At 33.5% G+C, this 18,941-nt stretch overlaps 1 long non-coding RNA gene across 2 annotated transcripts in view; it reads left to right on the forward strand.

Moving 5' to 3' along the window:
- Nucleotides 1-18,013, forward strand: part of LOC124102341 (uncharacterized) — a 61,547-nt gene extending 43,534 nt beyond the window's left edge. Inside the window, exons 2-5 of one of the 2 annotated variants that reach the window (XR_009228121.1) lie at nucleotides 6,149-6,250; nucleotides 12,376-12,497; nucleotides 13,638-13,697; nucleotides 17,400-18,013. This is a non-coding gene — a long non-coding RNA (uncharacterized LOC124102341). The remainder of the gene's footprint in view (nucleotides 1-6,148; nucleotides 6,251-12,375; nucleotides 12,498-13,637; nucleotides 13,698-17,399) is intronic. The other variant, XR_009228122.1, reaches the window with a different exon arrangement.
- The last annotated feature ends 928 nt before the right edge of the window (nucleotides 18,014-18,941 follow it).

Genomic DNA, 18,941 nt, shown 5'->3' on the forward strand with positions numbered 1-18,941 from the left:
TGTTTATTCAATTCCTTTGCCCATTTATTGATTGGGTTTTATATTTTTCTGGTGTTAAGTTTTTTGAGTTCTTTGTATATCATGAGGTACTGGTGGAGAAGGTTTTCTCCCAATCCTGGAAACTCTGTGTACACATTCTTGAATGTTTCTTTTGTTGTGAAGAAGCTTTTCAGTTTGATACCTTCCAATTTATTGATTCCTCATTTTACTTCTTGCACTCAGGAATCTTGTTGAGGAATTTGGTTCGCAAGCTGACACGTTGGAGATCAACTTCTGATTTCTCAAAGCCATTCTTAGATTTATCTCTCAAGACAAAAAGTCCTCAAGGTTTGGATTGCTCTTCATTTTTCTCCACTTATGCAGTTTCACAAGCTTGAGCTCATAATTTTTTAAGAAAATTTTATTGGTGCATTATAATCATTGTACACAATCAGGGATTCATTGTGATATATTTATACCCAATGAATATACACATAGCATAATTTGGTCTATTTCATTCCCTAGTACATTATCTTCCCATCCCTTCCTCTCTCTCTCTGATCTCTATCCTCTATATTCTACTGATCTCAATTTTATTTTCATAAGGTCCATTTTCTTTCATTATTTTTCTCTCTGTAGCTTCCATATACAAGAGAAAACATACAACCCTTGTCTTTCTGAGTCTGTCTTATTTCATTTAGTATATTTTATAGTTCCATCCATTTGCCTATAAATGATATAGTTTCAGTCTTCTTTATAACTGAAAATCCATTGTGGGTGTATATATCTTCTTTATCCATTCATCTGTTGATAGATACCTAGGCTGGTTCCATTACTTGGCTACTGTGAATTGTGCTGCTATAGACATGGATATGCATGTATTACTGTAGTTTTCTGACTTTAATTCCTTTGGATAAATACTGAGGAGTGAAGAGCTAGGTCATATGGTGGTTCCATGCCTAATCTTGAGATGAACTACCATACTGATTTCCATAGTGGTTGTAGTAATTTAAAATCCTGTCAACGATGTTGACATCCTCTTCACATTTATTATTATTTGTATTATTGATGATTGCTATTCTAACTGGGTAGTGATGAAATCTTAGTGTGGTTTTGATTTGCATTTTCCTGATTGCTAAAGATGTTGAACGTATTTTAATGTGTTTTTTTTGAGGGGGGGTGTCTTTACATTTCTTATTTTGAGAAGTATATTTTTAGTTAATATTTCCATTTATTGATGGGGTTATTTGTTTTATGCTGTTAAGTTTTTTGAGTTGTTTATATAGTCTGGATATTAATCCTTGGTCAGAAAAGTAGCTAGCAAAGATTTTATCCCATTCTATAGGCTGAGATTATTTCTCTAATCTGTGCTAAGGCAACTGATAGCACAGCTCCCAAAGATCCTTGTGTAATTCTCTCCCCTTGAATATGTGCTGGACCAAATGATTTAAGATTAGAATATGAGAGTTTCCTCTTATCTGTGATTTCTTCTTCTGTTGTTTTACTTATCTGATATTAGCCAGTGCTGGAAAATTGCAAGAGAAAACTTCTAGAAGAAAAAATCCATATGTTTTTAAATTGTGGCCCACGTTGGGCCACAATTAAGTCTCAATTGGGTAGAATGAAGTTTCATATCATCTTGCTCCATCTTGCATGGGATGTGAATCATCCCTTTCCTGGCATGTCAATGCCGTATACACTATCCAATATATAAGTTGCTTAGAAGGCCTTTTGGTTTTCAGATGAATATTTCGGGTTATATAACAGTGCTTATATTCAAGGAACCCATATTTACTTAATAGTTACTCCAATGTGCAAAAGTAATGACACTGGCTATCTGGATACGTCTAAGAAAAGCCTCAAAGTGCTTCTGTTAAGTGAAAAGGTAAAAGTTCTCAATAGTAAAAGAAAAACAATTGTATGCTGAAGCTACTAAGACCTATTGGAAGTTACTGCTGTTAATCCAATACTGTGCCTGTTTATAAATGAAACTTTATCATAGGTATGTTTGTACAGGAAAAATCATGGTATATATAGGATTTGGTGCTAACTGCAGTCTCAGGCATCCACTGGAGATCTTGACACTTATCCCTGTAGACAATGAAGGAAAACTGTATAGCAAAAACAATGAGTTGACGATTCTAACTAAGGCTATAAAAGACTTTGACTTATGTCTTTCTGGAATATTTTTCCTTTTGACTCTTGTACTGACTTGATCTGCTTACCATGTTATCACAAATGAGATATTTGCCAAATATTTCGCCACCTTATAATATGGGTTTCCTCATTGAGCATATGATGTTAATCTTCTTGCCAATAACCACCCTGATGATAATCCATAAAAATATATTTATGTTTTTCTATGATAGCTCTCTGTTTCCTTGGCCAATTGCCATATTAATTAGGGAAACACTAATTTCTGTGTTAAATAAGCCTCTCAAATATCAGTGGTTTGACAGAACCGCATTCTTCTTTCATGTAACAGGACCATGTGTGTGTTCCCTGTGAATGGTGGTGGAAACGGGGTTTCTCCCAATTATTCTGTGGGATCCCAAGGGATCCTTATTCTTTCTTTTTCTTATTTTCCCTTAGATTCTACCACCCCTTGCTTGCTTTTCACCAGTGGAGGTTGGAGGGGATTTCCCTTGTTCTTAACAACTTCAGTGTAGTGGCACAACTCAGTTTGCTAACTTTCCATTGATGAAAATCTGTCCTATGACCTGTTCTGAAATGACAGTGGTTGGAAAGTGGAGTCTGTCTTGAAAATAATCACTCAGTGACAATTCCAGAATCTGGCAGCGGGAACATAAATTTGTGGTAGACAGCTAGGTACTACTTTCAAGGTAGGAAGTGATCAAAGTCAAACCTTACTGCTGATGGGTCTGGCCTGCTGCTGATTGGCTTTATGGTTGGGAAGGATTCAAAGAAATAATAGCTTGTGAAGATTTCGGTGACCAAGTCTGAGTAGTGTGGACAGGTCAAAACCAATCATCAATGTCTCTCTACTGCTTACAGAATGAGTTCAAAGTCTTTAGCTTGACATTCACAAACTTCTATGCTCTCAAGTAGAGGCATCTTTACTATGTTTAAATTTCATTACTCCATTTCATGTGTTCTAAACTCTGATCAAATATTATTACCCATGTCAGTATAAGCATGTTGGATAATGCTTTCTTTTTGTTCTGGAAGCATTTGTCATTTAATAATCCTTTAATTCCACATTCAAAAGCCACCTTATCATGAAGCAACAATCAGACTTGACTCACCTGTTTTATCTCTTACCTTTCCCTCATCTGGACACTCACATACCTCAGATGTATTATGTATTTCCCAAACACAAGGAACAAATCAGTGCTAGCAAATATTCATTTTCTACTAAGAAATATATTTTAAAGGTACAGGAAAACAAAGAGTGTATTTATTAAATACTTTTAAAAAATTATAAAGGAATATTCCCTTAAGAATTTTGCTACCACACCCAGTACTTACTGAAAGCTTCCAGAGTGATTACCTGACATGTGAAAACTTGTCATTATTTATAGACATTCTGCCCATGAATCACAGGCACACACAGGCAACAACTTCCATTTAACTAGTGCTTTGATACATGTTGTCTCTGACAATTCCAGTCTATTTGATAATTTTAATCTATATAGTATGATTAATAAAACATAAAATTTCCCTAATATGTTATTTATTGTGGTATAAACCTATAAAAATATTAAATTGTCATCTTCTCTTTTGGCAATAAAACTCTCTATGAGACCATTTTGGCTGTCATAAAAATGTAAGTATGCATTAGTTTGTGTGTACTCTTATGAAATCAATACAATTATAAAATTGTTTATAGTCAAAATATGTTTGGAAAAATTTTGCTTAATGAAACTTATTCTGCCTTGCACTTTTAAATATTTGTGAACTTATTTTATGTTTTTTCAACTTGATTTTAAGCTTTTGGCAGTAGATATTGTGTCTTATATGTCTTTGAATTTCTAACAGTGCCTAACATAATGATATTCATTGAAAATCACCTTGCCTGAATTTGAAGGAAGTTTAGAGGGTATTTATTTAAGTGGCTTTGAAACTTTGCTTATTGGACACCTGGAGATGCAGCCTTAACCAATGTGCCTCTACTTTTATACATTATAAATATTGAGTAGTATTTCATTTTCACAATCACTTCACTTTCAAAAGTTAAGAGAGATTGAGCTTATCCAATCGTCTTATTTTATGGATGAAATAAACTGAGCACAGACTGCCTGTTATGTCTATCAGGATAGATTGGTCATCCTATAATAATAAATCCAGGTCTCAGTGGCTTAACATAAAGTGAAGGTTATTTTGCTGCTCCTGCTCCTTACTCCATGTAGAGAATAAGGAGTATCTTTTCAAAAAACTCATTCAAGAACCAAAGTTCTGTGGCAGGGGAAGGAAATGTGAATGATGTCTAGGTTTCTCAAGTGTCTGTTGTACACATTTCTTGGCTAAAGATGGTCATGTGATTATGCCTCACTTCAAAGGTATCAGTGTGTAAAATCCTACCTTGTGCTTCCAAGGAAAGCTGACATATTTTTTATAATCCCTAGAGAGGAAATACACTTAGAACACTTGACAACTCACTTACCCATTTATCAGTAGCTCCAGGATTAAATAATGACTATAATATATCCCTGTCTATTCTTTCCATTGTAATATGGAGAAGTAGAATATTAAATATTCAGAATAGATGCTGGTGAAGTTTGTTTTTTGGTTTGTTTTTTGTTTGTTTGTTTATAGGAGAAAAAAAGCAACAACAACAACAACAAAAACTAAACAAGACATGAGAAGTTTTGCTTGATTTTTCCTCCTCTCTCTAACATCTGTCCTGACTCTTGCTTGATTTTCCTTGGTATGATAACAAGCACATATGTGCTCTCTATGCAGATAGAATCACTTTGGTCCCCTGGTTCCTGCTAGTTGAAATCCTGTTTCTGTACTTTCATTGTACCTTCAGTTCCAGTAACATTTTGCTCTCCTGTTTTCTTTGTACTGCTGACTGTTCCTTCTTTCTTCAAGCTTTCTTCTCTCTCTCTCTCTCTCTCTCTCTCTCTCTCTTTCTCTCTCTCATCACTTCTTATTTCACTCTTCTTCTAAGACCAAACTTGAACACACTATAATGTCAACTTATTTGTTCACAATGGCTCACTGTCTGAGAATTAAAATAGTAATCAAAAATTGAGTCTAAATTCCAGGGCTAGTCCCTATAATATGTGGTAGCCTGGGTATGTTAGTTCACTTCATTAAGGCCTACATTTGCTTTAGTAAAAAATGATCATATTAGCTAGGCGCGGTGGCGCAAGCCTGTAATCCCAGCAGGAGGATCTCGAGTTCAAAGCCAGCCTCAGCAAAAGTGAGGTGCTAAGCAATTCAGTGAGACCTCGTCTCCAATAAAAATACAAAATAGGTCTAGGATGTGGCTTGGTGATCAAGTGCCCCTGATTTCAATTTCTGGTACCCTCCACAATCATCATATTACCCCATATGATTTTTAAAGAGAATAAAATGTGAATGGACTTGGTAAATAATAGGTACACTCTAAATGCTCTCTTATCTTCCTTTCCCCTTTATTTGCCCTAAAATTTTTTATTTCATATCTTTTTCTTTTAGTAAAATTAATGTTATTGCCTTAACCTCACTTTGCTACATCAAGTCACTTCACCTTTAATTCATTTTGAACAGTTCCACTGGACTATTATTGTGCACAGGATAAAAAACTCACTAACAAAATGATACTATGAGATATATTAAAGAAAGATTAAAGTTGAAATCCACTCAATATGTTATTAAGTTGACTTCAATATGATCTCAATTTACATAAACTCATTAATTCACCTTTGTGAACTTTTAAATTTTTTTTTTAATTGTAGATGGACACAATATATTTATTTATTTATTTTTATGTGGTGCTGAGGATCGAACCTAGTGCCTCCTCACACATGCTAGGCAAGCACTCTTCCACTGAGCTATAGCCCCAATCCTCTCCTTTGTGAACTTTTATAGATTAATTTGTTGTGCATTAAAATTCTATATATGCATATGGACTTCCCTTTTCCTCTACTTATTTCTCTCTCTTTTGTTCCTTTTTATTTTGTTTTTTTTCTTATTTCAAATGTTGTTTTGCCTTGTGAAGTGCCCTAGAGCTACTCCAGACCTTATCTTCTCAAATATCCTGATGTGTTCTGGATCAACACCAGTGACTCGATGATGATAGAAGCATCACACAGTGTCATGTGTAAGTATTTACATGATAGGAATGTGCTGGATTGGATAAGTCTACTGTTGTTATAAACAACTTTAAAATCTCAATAGATTTACAAAGCAGAAGACTATGGATTGCTCATATAACAGTTGAAAAAGGTGTTTAAGGATGGCCTTGTACAAAGTGATCAGAGAGCCAGGCACCTTTCATGATGGGCTTCACAGTCCCTTAGAGCTGTGGTGTCCATCATGGTAGTCACCAGCCTGCAGCAAACAAATGGGGACTTGAAATGTAGCTAGTTCTAAATGTAATAAGTGTGAATTATATAGCAATTTTGAAGATTTAGGATAAAAAAACATTACAGTGAATAAATAATTTTCATAATTGATTACTTGTGGAAATAATCGTTTTTATATATTAGGTTAAATAGATTATGTTATTAAAATTAATTTTACTGTCTGTTTTTAATTTTTTCACTTGTTTGGTAGAAAGCAAAATTTCACCTACATGCAGTAGCACATGCCTGTATTCGCAGCAACTCAGGAGGCTATGGCAGGAGAATCACAAGTTCAAGGCAAGCCTCAGCAACTTAGTAAGACTGTCTCAAAATAAAATAAAAAGAATTTTGAATATATATCAGAGGCAGAATGTCCCAGGGTTCATGGATTCAATACACAGAAACAAACACACACATTTAAAAAAAAAAAAAAAAAAAGCTTGGAATTTCACATGCAGAGTTCTCAAGTCTTAGATTTAGATCTTTTGCAACTAGTCATAGAAAACAGAAGAAGAAAGAGTATAATTAATTTTAATCTTTACATGAATCAGGCCTGAAAGATACATACATATATATATATATATATATATATATATATATATATATATATATATATATATAAAATTTATATCTACACAGCCTGGGCCAGAACTCAGACATATGACTACTCTTTTCTGAAAAAAGTCTGGGAGATGAATATAAGCATGTGTCCAGGCACAACAAGGAATCAATTGTGGTGACTACATAAGCCATCTTTTTAAAATATACAGTATGCTCTTATGCATATGTGTGTATGTATGCATTCGTGTCTGTGCTTGTTTGGGGGTATGCATGTGTGTATATCTGTGTATGTGAATAAATGTCTTGCCACCCCTGTTAGAGATCAGCTCCTTGAATCTTAACATTTTGGAATCTTTTTCTACACAGTCTTGTAGTCACTTAAGTATACAAAATCTATATATTTTTTACTGACTTGAATGTTTGTGAAAACATAAGTGCAGGAATGAATATACTTTTGAAATGTGTATACTTGGGGAAATGGTGGTGTGGTAGGATGTGGATATGGTGTAAATCAAGGAATAATTGGAAATCTGACAGAAAATTTTTACAGAAGACAGTTAACACCAGACGTAGGAATATATTCTTTTTTTAAATTGGCGCATTATAAAAGTGGGCTGCATTATGACATATTCATACATGCACATATTTTGGTTGATTTCATTTCATAACACCTCACCTTCTCATTCCTTCCAAACCTTTCTCTACTTGACTAGTCACCTTGTTATTTTTATGAAGAGGAATACATTCTTAAGGATATAAAATGCACTCTAATTTAATGACTGGATTGAGGTGATGGGAGATGGTGAGATTATTATTTATAAAGAACTGATACTAAAAAACAAAAAAAAAAAGAACTGATACTGTTTATTAATATACTAAAGTGAGGAAAAGCTTTGAATCAGTAATGCCCAGGAGAAGGCTCTTGATGATATATGGAGGTTAAGTCAGTTTATTTAAAATATATGTTAGGGCTGGGGTTGTGGCTCAGCGATAGAGTGCTCGCCTCGAATGTGTGAGGCCCTGGGTTCAATCCTCAGCACATGAAAATGAATAAATAAAATAAAGGTATTGTGCCCAATTATGAATAAAAAATAAATATTTAAAAATAAAATATGTGTTAGGAGAGCAGAAGGGGAAAGATGCTACATTGCTAGCCTGCTATCTTCTCTCCTAAAAATTCTGTTGCTCTTCCTTTTTAACACAAAGATCTCAACTTTAGTTTTTTGAGATGGCACACTGCAGACTTCTGTTTGTTTATTCTTCACATGCAAATTACCTCTTGTTTTCCAGCCAGTCTCCTCTTTCCAAAGTTAAAACACGAAAGGTGGAATACTTATGGCATTGTAGCCCCAAATAACAAGAAATGCTAAATTTTCTTCATTTTTAGAAAAATTCCATGTGGTGTGCCTGTGTGTCAGTCTCTTTTGTCATGCCAATTGGTTCAGAATCCTTCCTCTGTTGGTGAGGGTAGTTGAAGTTCATATACCTAAGAAAGAAACCACATGAGTGTCTGCAATTCACACATGGCTAGTAGTAGTGTCAGCAATAGTCATAGGTATTTAGTCTTGACCCATTTGCATTGTTTTGAAAAAATGATGTCATCTTGTATGTGTCTATGCTGTCTGAAATGCAGATATTGGAAAATCTACCACTAACATAGCAGCTGAACCATGTGTGTGGGTTGGAGCATATGCATATGTATGCACATTAATGTAAGATGTTCTACACTGCATGGTGGTTGTGGATAAGAACTTAGGAGGTTGAAGTAGTTGTGGATATAAATTAAACATCTTTTTATCTTATATAACCCTGTATCAAAGCATATAAATATGATTTGTGTTTTATATCTGCTATGAAAATATATACTTAAATACTCTTTTTTTTTTTAAAGTGCCTTCTCCTGCTATGAGCATTGTAGCACCTATTTTTGCCATTTGACCTCTATATCAATCCTTTGAATTAAGGAAAATAATTATTTCTATTTAATAGGCTAAAAACTAAAACAGGATTCAAATAAGAAAATGAGTTTCTCTTGTTCCTACCATGTCGTTATTTTTAGTGAGATGAGACTGTTGATGTGAGTCAGACAAGAAAAAACAAGTGGAGTCAAATATTAATTGGAATGTGATCCAATTCATGGGAACATAAATGACTTGCTTCAGAATCACCTAGGATGCTTGTTAACTCATGTTTCTAAGGCCAAAAAAAAAAAATCTATTGAATTATAATTCCCAGATATATAGTGCATGGAGTTTGCATCTGCTGTAATTATTTAGCTGCTTTAATGCATATTTAAGTTTGAAAACCACTGAAAAGTGGAACTCGATTAGGCCTTGGAGTTTAATAGTCATTGATTCGAACTGCAGTGGTTCCATTAAGCTATTTGACATTGCATCTCAGTTTTCTTGCATTGACAGTACAGATAATAAAACATACAATTATGGACAATTTTTCTTAATGTACAAGAGAAAATGCAGTGAAAAAATGATTTCTGAAGAAATGCTTCTTGCACAGTGTGGGTTTACCCTATTTTTGAGGGACGCAGGCAAATTCAAACCCTCTTCTTTGTTACCCACAAGAGAATAAATGAAGAAGAGAAAAATTGGTAAAAACAAATAAGAAATTCTTTTAAAAGAAAATAAACTTGGCTGTAGGTCATGCAAGCTTATTTGGCTAACTTAAGAAGCCTTCTGAAATACATGGGCTCTAAGCTTAGAAGGAAACATAAATCTTCTGAACTTCAGAGTTTAGGTTGTCTCTAGCACAGTATAACTCTGATCGTCTGCTTGGTTAAAATTTTTTTTAATTCAATTCCCCTGGCAATCCTAGAAGCAGGACATGAATAACTTTCAAAAGAAAAAAATCTTTGTTGTTTGCATAGCACAGCTTTCCATTCAGTTAGAAAAAAATTACTAAAATTTCCCTTGAAAAGCAGTCATTGAAATGTTCTGAAAAATTCAAAGAACTTTTTTGAAAATATCAGCTTCAAAACAAAATTTCTCAAGGTTTTTATAAAACCAAAATACCAAAACCCTGATGGGCGCTCTCATCTCTGAGCCATATGTTGTCAGCTCATCTGATGCTATGAATATTTTGGGGGAAAGAATTTTCTGGATCATGGAACCAGATTTTGCAATTTTAGCTTCCTGGAATTGGGCCATACATTAATGGAAACTTACTTTTGTCAGGCAGAGGAGTCAATAAGAATAATAAACCTTTCTTAAAAAAATAAAAAAAAGAATAATAAACCTTTCTTGAGCCAATATTTTTGTCCATACACTGAACTAAGCACTTGAAAAATAAAAGACAAATAAAACAAGATTTGTACTCTGTAGATATTGGAAGTTTCATATTTATAACTGCAGACAATAATTTTTGGTGTTAAGAAATCTCTATCAGCACTCATTCTTTCTCAGCTTCCTTTATGTACTCAAAGGGTAAACTGTCAACTTGATTGGTGTCATTAGAAACAAAAAATTTCTTTTAATATCCACTAAATAAAGGGATGTTGATGGGTGGCTTAGATGTGGTTATCGAGAATTTAGAATGATCATTGATCTGACCCTGACAACCTATATGAGGAAGATTAACCTTTTTGTCATTTCACCCAACCTTAGAAGGGGAAATTATTGAAAAAATATTTAAAGCATATTGTATTCACTTTTTACTTAATAAGATGGATAGTTCAATGCTAAAGAGATGGATCCATAAGAAATTGGTATGATTGATCATGTAATTGATGAAAGCTTAGAGAACTGATTTAGAAAATATATAGATGTGGTAAAATCCTGCTTTGTGTATTCTGGATAAGATATCAACTTTTATGAAGAAAATTCTAATCCAAAGCTGATAGGTTGATCACAGTCCTGTTAATTCTGACAACTGATATTGTAAAATACAAATTTAATTTTTAAATGCTCATTTCAGTTGTTCATATTTTTTTCATAGAATATTTAATAAGAGAATAAATATTTACATAGCAGAAAACAAATAAACCCAACTCAAAGACAGACCACACAGCCTAGAGTCACATTAAAGAAACTGCAGCTGTGATGTCACTTACAATAAGAAACCACACCTCTGGTTCTTCCACTGTTCATGGACACATGTGCCATGACTATTTCACAGGGACTCTGAAGAGACAAATTAAGAAAAGGTCTTTGAAAAATGTGAAAATGGTATGAATGTTTTGTCTATTATTGTAAAGTTCTTAAAAAATTAGTGTTACAGTAAAAATTCTCTGTGAAGTTGCATATTTACCTCTTGTGGCTATGTGGGAAGAAGGAATTCTTAAATAGTGAAACTACATAAATAAAAACAGAATAAAAAATGACCAAAACAAAGAGACATCAATTCAATTAGAGTCCATGAAAAATTATTTTTCAGAACTGAGCAAGGTTTGGTTTGAAGTATCCAAGCCTGTTCCACGAAGTATTATTTTTTCAAGGTGCTCTGTGAAAAAGAGTCCAAAAGATAACAACAACAACAACAACAAAAAATTGCATATGTTCCTTTAAAACTCACACTGAATATAAAAATACTATCGACTCTGAGAAGTCCTGCAAAGAAAAAAAATCTTTATTATTTTGTTTAACACAAAATTTCTTAAACTTATTTGATTTAAAAAAAAATCCCTCTTTTTTTTTTTTGACATATGGCAACATCCATTCATGACTGCTAAAAATATTTTTAAAATCCACAATTGGATACATCCTGTTCTAGTAGGATTTGAAAAGTTAGTTGACCAAAGTAGAATAAACACATTAGGCTTGGAAATTACTTAAGAAGCAGGAAGCAATCCTGTGTGGATGTCTTCCTCAAGTGACAATTATTATGATCCCATTTGTAGTATGGACTTAAGGTGTACAGAGCACACTCTAGATACACTGTTCTAAGGGAATAGTGATCCTTACTTATTCCAGAAATCCATTCTGCTGAAGGTCAGTAGAGATACTCAGTGATGATTTATTTATAGTTTGGAAATATTATCTACATACCAGAAGCAGCTTTTGCCCACAAACTTTCCTAATCACCCTGTTATTTTTAACTACCAGTTGAATCTATGGTGATGATGATCACAGGCAAATGAATGGACAGAATTTTGATTTATTTGGTTATTAAATTCTGTTTACTTTCTTCTAGCCATTATTATTATTATTATTATTATTATTATTATTATTATTATTTTACCTATAAATTACTTTTTATTTGTGGTGCTGGGGAAAGAATTCAGGGCCTTGCACATGCTAGGAAAGTGCTGTAGCTCATAGCTACACTCTCAACCCACAATGTCTTTTTAAGCCTTATTATCTGTCTTTAGTTTATTCAGCAGGTATTCAAGCAACTGCTTCATGCTTGGAACCATGGGAAACATTGGCAAAACAAGAGATAAAAAGACATGGTCTTTCTTTTGAAGGCTTGTTGATACAGCACTGAACAAATGTAATGTTTTATTTGCTTCTGGGGAAGTTCTGTCTGCTTTCAGGATTCTGATCCATCTGCCTCACTCCTATCACACTGCAAGTTCTACCACAGATTTATTACCTGTGTCTCAAATATGATTCAAATAATTGATTTCTAACTTTCAACCACTTTGTGCTTCGTACCTGGTTGCTGTCACCCAATTGAGCATTGACAAATTTCCAGAATACCTCTAGACCTAGGGTACTACCAGGCAGGACTATTGGGGTGCCTGTCTTTCCTTAAAGATTTCCTTGTGTCCTGGCTGCACTACTGTCACAGGGGGAACAATAAAATATTTAAAGGTGATATCATCATCAGATAAGTTTTTGGATGATACTTTCTTGATCCTATCAAAAGACTAAATGATGTCTGACAATTTAGGTGTGCCAATGGGAGTGAGATTTTTGGTGGTTTTAAAAGCAGTTCTCGTCCATAAAAATAATTTCAATATTTCCTTAGTCTTCTGAGTTAACATTAAATTTATTACACTATTAAACTCAATTGTTTGCCTTTCTTATGCTTCTTGATTTGCATATGTTGTTAATTTTATCCATCATTTTAAAGGAGACTTTTGATCAATGGTCAATCAACTTAGAATTTACAACCCAGAAAAAAATGCCCTTAGTAATCAGTCCATATTCAAATTTTATTAATTTTCTAAAATATTTAAAACTGCATTTATGAATTCAATATATTCAGCATTGACTTATTTATTTTATGGGGAATAAAACCCTCCCAAAGTACTGAACTGTTAAAAATATATTTAACAATTGAAATTATAAAATATAGTAAACTGCATTCTTTTAATCATTTCAAGAATGTTTATAATCTTTTTCAAGTGAAATTGGAAAGGTGAAATCAATCTTTTAATTATATATTTTTGCATATCTAATTAAATATCTGCATTTACATATTAATCACAAGACTAAATCTTAAAGATATTTATTTAGCTTTACAATTTAAACACCAAATCTGCACATTAAGCTTTGCACAAAATTATTAACATAGCTTTGATTTACTTAATAAATCCACTCAATTAAAAACAATTTCTCAGAGTTAAAAGACACCCGCAGGTGAACAACTTTATCTTTCTGAAAAAGTTGTTTTTTCCAATTCCAGAAACCCCAAGACCAGAGAATTTTGCCAGGACATAAAACAACAGAATTTCAGATCTATAAGGTAATTCTTATAATATTGCCAGGTGAGTTAAGTGTTGCTTGTGGTCTCTTTGACAATAGGATCCTAATGTACTACAAAGAGGTTAGTAATCTAGCCCATAATTCTGGATAATGGGTCAATTTTTTTCTGCCTGAATTGAATAAACATAAACATCTATAATTTCCTACAGTGTTGGTTTAAACTTGAATCCTCATGAAACAAATCTGGTTCCAAAGATACCCTAATGTTATTTCACTGGATAGTTCTTCTGTAAATATTTTAAAACTTTCTTTAATTAAAATAATTAATTGTAGCAAAATACTAATGATATAAAATTTACCACCTTAACTATTTTTAAATGTGCAGTTCAGTGACATTAACCCATTGAGTCCTAAGTTTTCAATTCTGTGAATATTCCAGTGAAATAGACATAGTGCTTTAAAATACATTTGAAATAACAATTTAGAGCTTTTAAAAAATTAATATCATTATTTTCTAATAATTATTATATAATTATATCATTAACATAATTACATTATATACATATACTATATTTAAGTTTTTATAGGTGTTCTACACCAGGGAAGACAGGACAAAATGGGTTAAGTACTTTCTCGAATTGTGCTACTATCAGCACCATTCATTCACAGAACACCTTTTGTCTTGCAAAATGGAAACTTTGTACCTATTAAACAACAGCTTTCCATTCCCTCCTCTCACCCTGCCCCACAATCCTGATAACTACCATTCTACTTTCTAAGAGTTTGAGTATTCTATGTACATTAAGTGGAATCATACAGCATGTATTATTTTGTGACTGGTTTATTTCAGTTAGCATAATTTTATGTTTTATCCACATTTTAACACAGGCATAATTTTCTTCCTTCTTAAGGGTATTGCCTATTGTATGTATATATCACATTTTCTTTATCCATTCATGTCTGTGGACACTTGGGTTGTTTTCCCTTTTTGTCATGTCTTCGGACACTTGGGTTGCTTTCCCTTTTTGTATGGCTAGTGTGAATGTGCAAATATTTCTTCAAGTTCCTGCTTTTAATTCTTTTGGTTATATATCTAGAAGTTGAATTATCAGATCATATAGTAATTCTATTATACTGTTTTAGCTTTCTTTAATTGTATGTCCTGATTAGTTTGAGAGAACCATGCTTACTAGTGGCATTCAACAAAAGCTACTGTTGATTTGAATAATAATTTTTTAAAAAACATGACCTGAATTTTATACTGTGTGACTGATTCACTTAATATTTTCTGAGTGTGGGATTATATGGACTGTATCCTCTCATCTCTCATGGCTTCGTTTTCAATTAATAGTGGGATAAGGCTTGGAGCCTTCCTGATTAAAGTGTAGTTTGTGGACCAACAGCACTGACAGAAACAGATGATTGTTAGAAAGATAGAGTCTCAGATTCCACACCAGTTTTCTGAACCAGAATCTTCATTTTAACAAGATACTGAGGTGATTGTTATGTAGCTAAAAATGTATTTCAAACAATGTCTTACAGGATTCTTCATGGCCCTTTTATTGTGGAAAATCTTTAAGCCCCAGAGTGGGCTCAGATTACCTAATATTTATTAAGACTTTTGATGTTTTCTTATAGTCTTAATCCACATCTCAGTGGATTAAGACTAAGAAAAATCTTGCTTATAAATTATAGTGACAATGAACATTGGAACATTCTAGGATGCAGGATATCTGGAAAGTCAATGATTTAAATGATATTAGGCTAGAGGTCAGAGGCTTGTGAAAACAGAAGTGAAGGCAAAGTATCTGATAAAGAAACTACCAACACACAGTAAACATTTAAAGGGCAGTGATCATTTGTTTTTTAACTTCCTATCACTGGAACCTTGTATTGTAACGTGGCACATATTAGATGCTGAGTTAATATTTACCCAGTTGAGTATTTGCAGAGCTGATGAAAACCAAGTTGGGGATTTAGGCACACTGGTCTGCAATCACAGCAGGAGCAGAGGGTGGCTATGAAGTCTGTCATAAGCAGCAGTGTTAACCCTTCTGAGGACTGAGATATTTTTGAGGATTAGATCCAGGGCAGTGATATCTGTCTGTACTTTGACCTAAAGCAGCTCTGCCAGAGGAGTCTGGGGAATTTTAAGTTCTCACAGTGTGAAGCTGGACTCTAAATATAATAGGGTAGACTTTGGTCTTTAGGAAATCACTTTTTAAAACAGGCCAAATGATTGCAGAGAAAGGTGACCTAGCTTTGAGAAAACCCAATACATAAATATCAGAACTGCCAAAAGAGATAAATGTTACTGTCATGAAACTGCTTTAAATTTCCATCCCAAACCTCATTTTGAAATAGTTTTATTTTAAAAATGTTCTTTTCTTTAGGAAGAACATAAACTCTTTCAGGAAACTGCTCTGGGAACTCTGTATTAGGACAGGCTGGGAACTCAATTTATTACTAGAGTGTTTCTGAAAGAAGATCTATTGGACATACAGTTCAAGGTCACCTAGCTCCTAATTCCAATGAAAGTAAAAAACATAGCAAGTACTTGTAATGTTTCCTTTAAATAAGGAAAAAAAAAGGCAATGTTTTTCTTAAAGGCTCTGGTTTTAGATGTTAAAAGTAATCTTAGGCAGTCAGAAGAGATACTCATGGGCAAACAGGGAGCTTGAATTGGAAAAGAAGAGTCTCTTTAATAGATTCAGGTTGTAATTGGGACAAAAGAGAATTCGTCCCTAGGCTACCCTGGAAAGAGCTTGAAGACTGGCCCTGCGACAGTGTTGATACCTAAAGAATGTTGACACCTGACCACACAAATCTTGAAGACTTGAAATCTCAATAACTTGTAACCTACAATGTGGGGAATTTGACTTAAAATTAGAATTCAAGATAAAATGACAAAAAGTCAAAGATCAAGAAAAATATAATAGTCATGTTGTAGGGATTTTCTTTTTTAAAGATTTCTCTAAAATGTGTTATTGAAATTTACACAGTGAATTTCCAACAGCTGTGCCAAGGTCTATAGGAGATGGAGAATAAGGAAAAAATGTTTAAAATTTACAATTTGAGGCAGTGCAAATGAGCTACATTTGTGCTAAAAATACAGCATTCTTTGAATAGGATCACAGGAAATGATAATACTTCTCTTAGGAATAATAATTGAAGAGGTGAAATCCCTGTTGCTTCTTCAGTGAAGAATTCTTAGGTAGAAAGAGAAGGTGATAAAATATTTAGATAAAAGGAATGAAAGAGCAAAGATTTGTAATATACCTTTATTTAGCCCCACTGTATACCAAGTTGTATATCTCAGCACTAGTTTAAAAAAAGTGAATGTGAAACAAAAGTGTAAAAAAAATGTGAGAAAGAGTGCATGCACTAGTCTTAAAGATTTGATTCTCTGTACAAACTAGGGACTGATGATAGAGATCCTTGAACACAAGATGTATCTGATTATTGAAACCAATAAACATTAGCAGCATAGAAAGTTATATTCCAGTGAATTAAGTAGAAAATCATTTCTAGTTTTCCTTTGAATCTCCAAGGACACATAGAGGGACCACCACCTGGTGGCAGGGTACATACATTGCACCATCTGTTGAAAGAAAGAAGAGATATTCTGAAGTTCCAAACTGTGAGCTTTTATTTGTAAAGTGATAAAACAACATGTTTACAGGATAAGAGGTGGTTACATATTGTATAATTAAAAGCTTCCTCCCTATTTCTTTTTAAATAGAGAAATACTCAGGTGCTCCTAAAATGAATTCCAGCACTCCTCTACACTTAAACCTGGTCTATACTTAAAGATAAAAATGGTAAGATTTCTATTTATCTGTCTGAACTTAATTGACAATTATAACCTCACCAACTGTCTAATGACAACATCAGCATATGATGTTCCATTTATCCTCCTTCCTGCAAATGTTGACTGATCATTGATGCCCAAGACAACTGTGGAAGACACATGTTGAAGACAGCAGGGACTCCATGAGGTTATATCCCTAAATGGAACAGAACTGTCCTCTTTCCTCTCCACTTACACCCCATTCCACACCAACTATTGAGCTTTACTTCAATGAAAAGCTGACTTTCTCACCTATTTGTGGATTTGCCTGTTATACAAATTCAATTTAATATACTATGTAACATCATCAGATAGATATTTTATTTTGGCATTTTGACTGTGTGTCAGCAAATAATACACAACATGACAACTCTGGGTTGGGTAAAAATATCCAATTTTGGATGAGGGTACAATTATCATTAAGAGATTCCAGTAAATTCAGAATCAAAGACTATGTATATGAATTCTTTTTCTATGGCTATGGATACAAATGAGAGGAAAATAGATATTAAATGGCTTGCCTAACAGCTGGGGTGTGTAGGGATACCTGTGTGTGTGCATGAGTGAATATCTGTGCTTGGTTGGTGTCTTTTCCATTATTCTAAATAATTATTAAATCTAACCTGATTGTCTCTTGTATTTATTTGTCAGTGGTAAAAATGAAAAGGTAGTTTGGTTATTATCTTTTAAAAATAATTTTCTGTACTTAAGACATAGTTAATACTTCTGCTTTATCTGAGGTGCATATTGCTTTCATTCTTTACCTCACTGACTGTTTCCTTTGCTGAGAAGAAGTTTTCCAGTTTGAATCCATCCCATTTATTGATTCTTGATTTTATTTCTTGTGCTTTAGGAATCTTGTTTAGGAACTGAGGACTTAATCTGACATGATGAAGATTCGGGCCTACTTTTTCTTATATTAGGCTCAGGGTCTCTGGTCTAATTCCTAGATCCTTGATCCATTTTGAGTTGAGTTTTGTGCATGGTGAGAGATAGGGGATTAATTTCATTTTTCTATATATAGATTTATAGTTATCCCATCACCATTTGTTGAAGAGGCTCTCTTTTCACCAATATATGTTTTTGGTGCCTTTGTCTAGCATTTATGTGGATTTGTTTCTGGGTCTTCTTTTTTGTACCATTGGTCTACAAATCTGTTTTGGTGTTAATACCATGCTGTTTTTGTTACTGTTGCTCTGTAGTATAGTTTAAGGTCTGGTTCAAGAGATGCCATCTGCTTCACTCTTCTTGCTTAGGATTGCTTTGGCTATTCTGGGTCTCTTATTTTTCCAGATGAATTTCATGATTGCTTTTTCTATGAGGAATGTCGTTAGGATTTTGATTGGAATTCCATTAAGTCTGTATTGTGCTTTTGGTATTATTGTCATTTTGACAATATTAATTCTGCCTATTCAAGAAGAAGGGAGATCTTTC

This window comes from Marmota monax, unplaced genomic scaffold (genome assembly GCF_021218885.2).
Source record: "Marmota monax isolate L192 unplaced genomic scaffold, Marmota_monax_Labrador192_F-V1.1 WCK01_AAM20220418_F8-fsc00191, whole genome shotgun sequence".
NCBI classification, from domain to species: Eukaryota; Metazoa; Chordata; class Mammalia; order Rodentia; family Sciuridae; genus Marmota; species Marmota monax.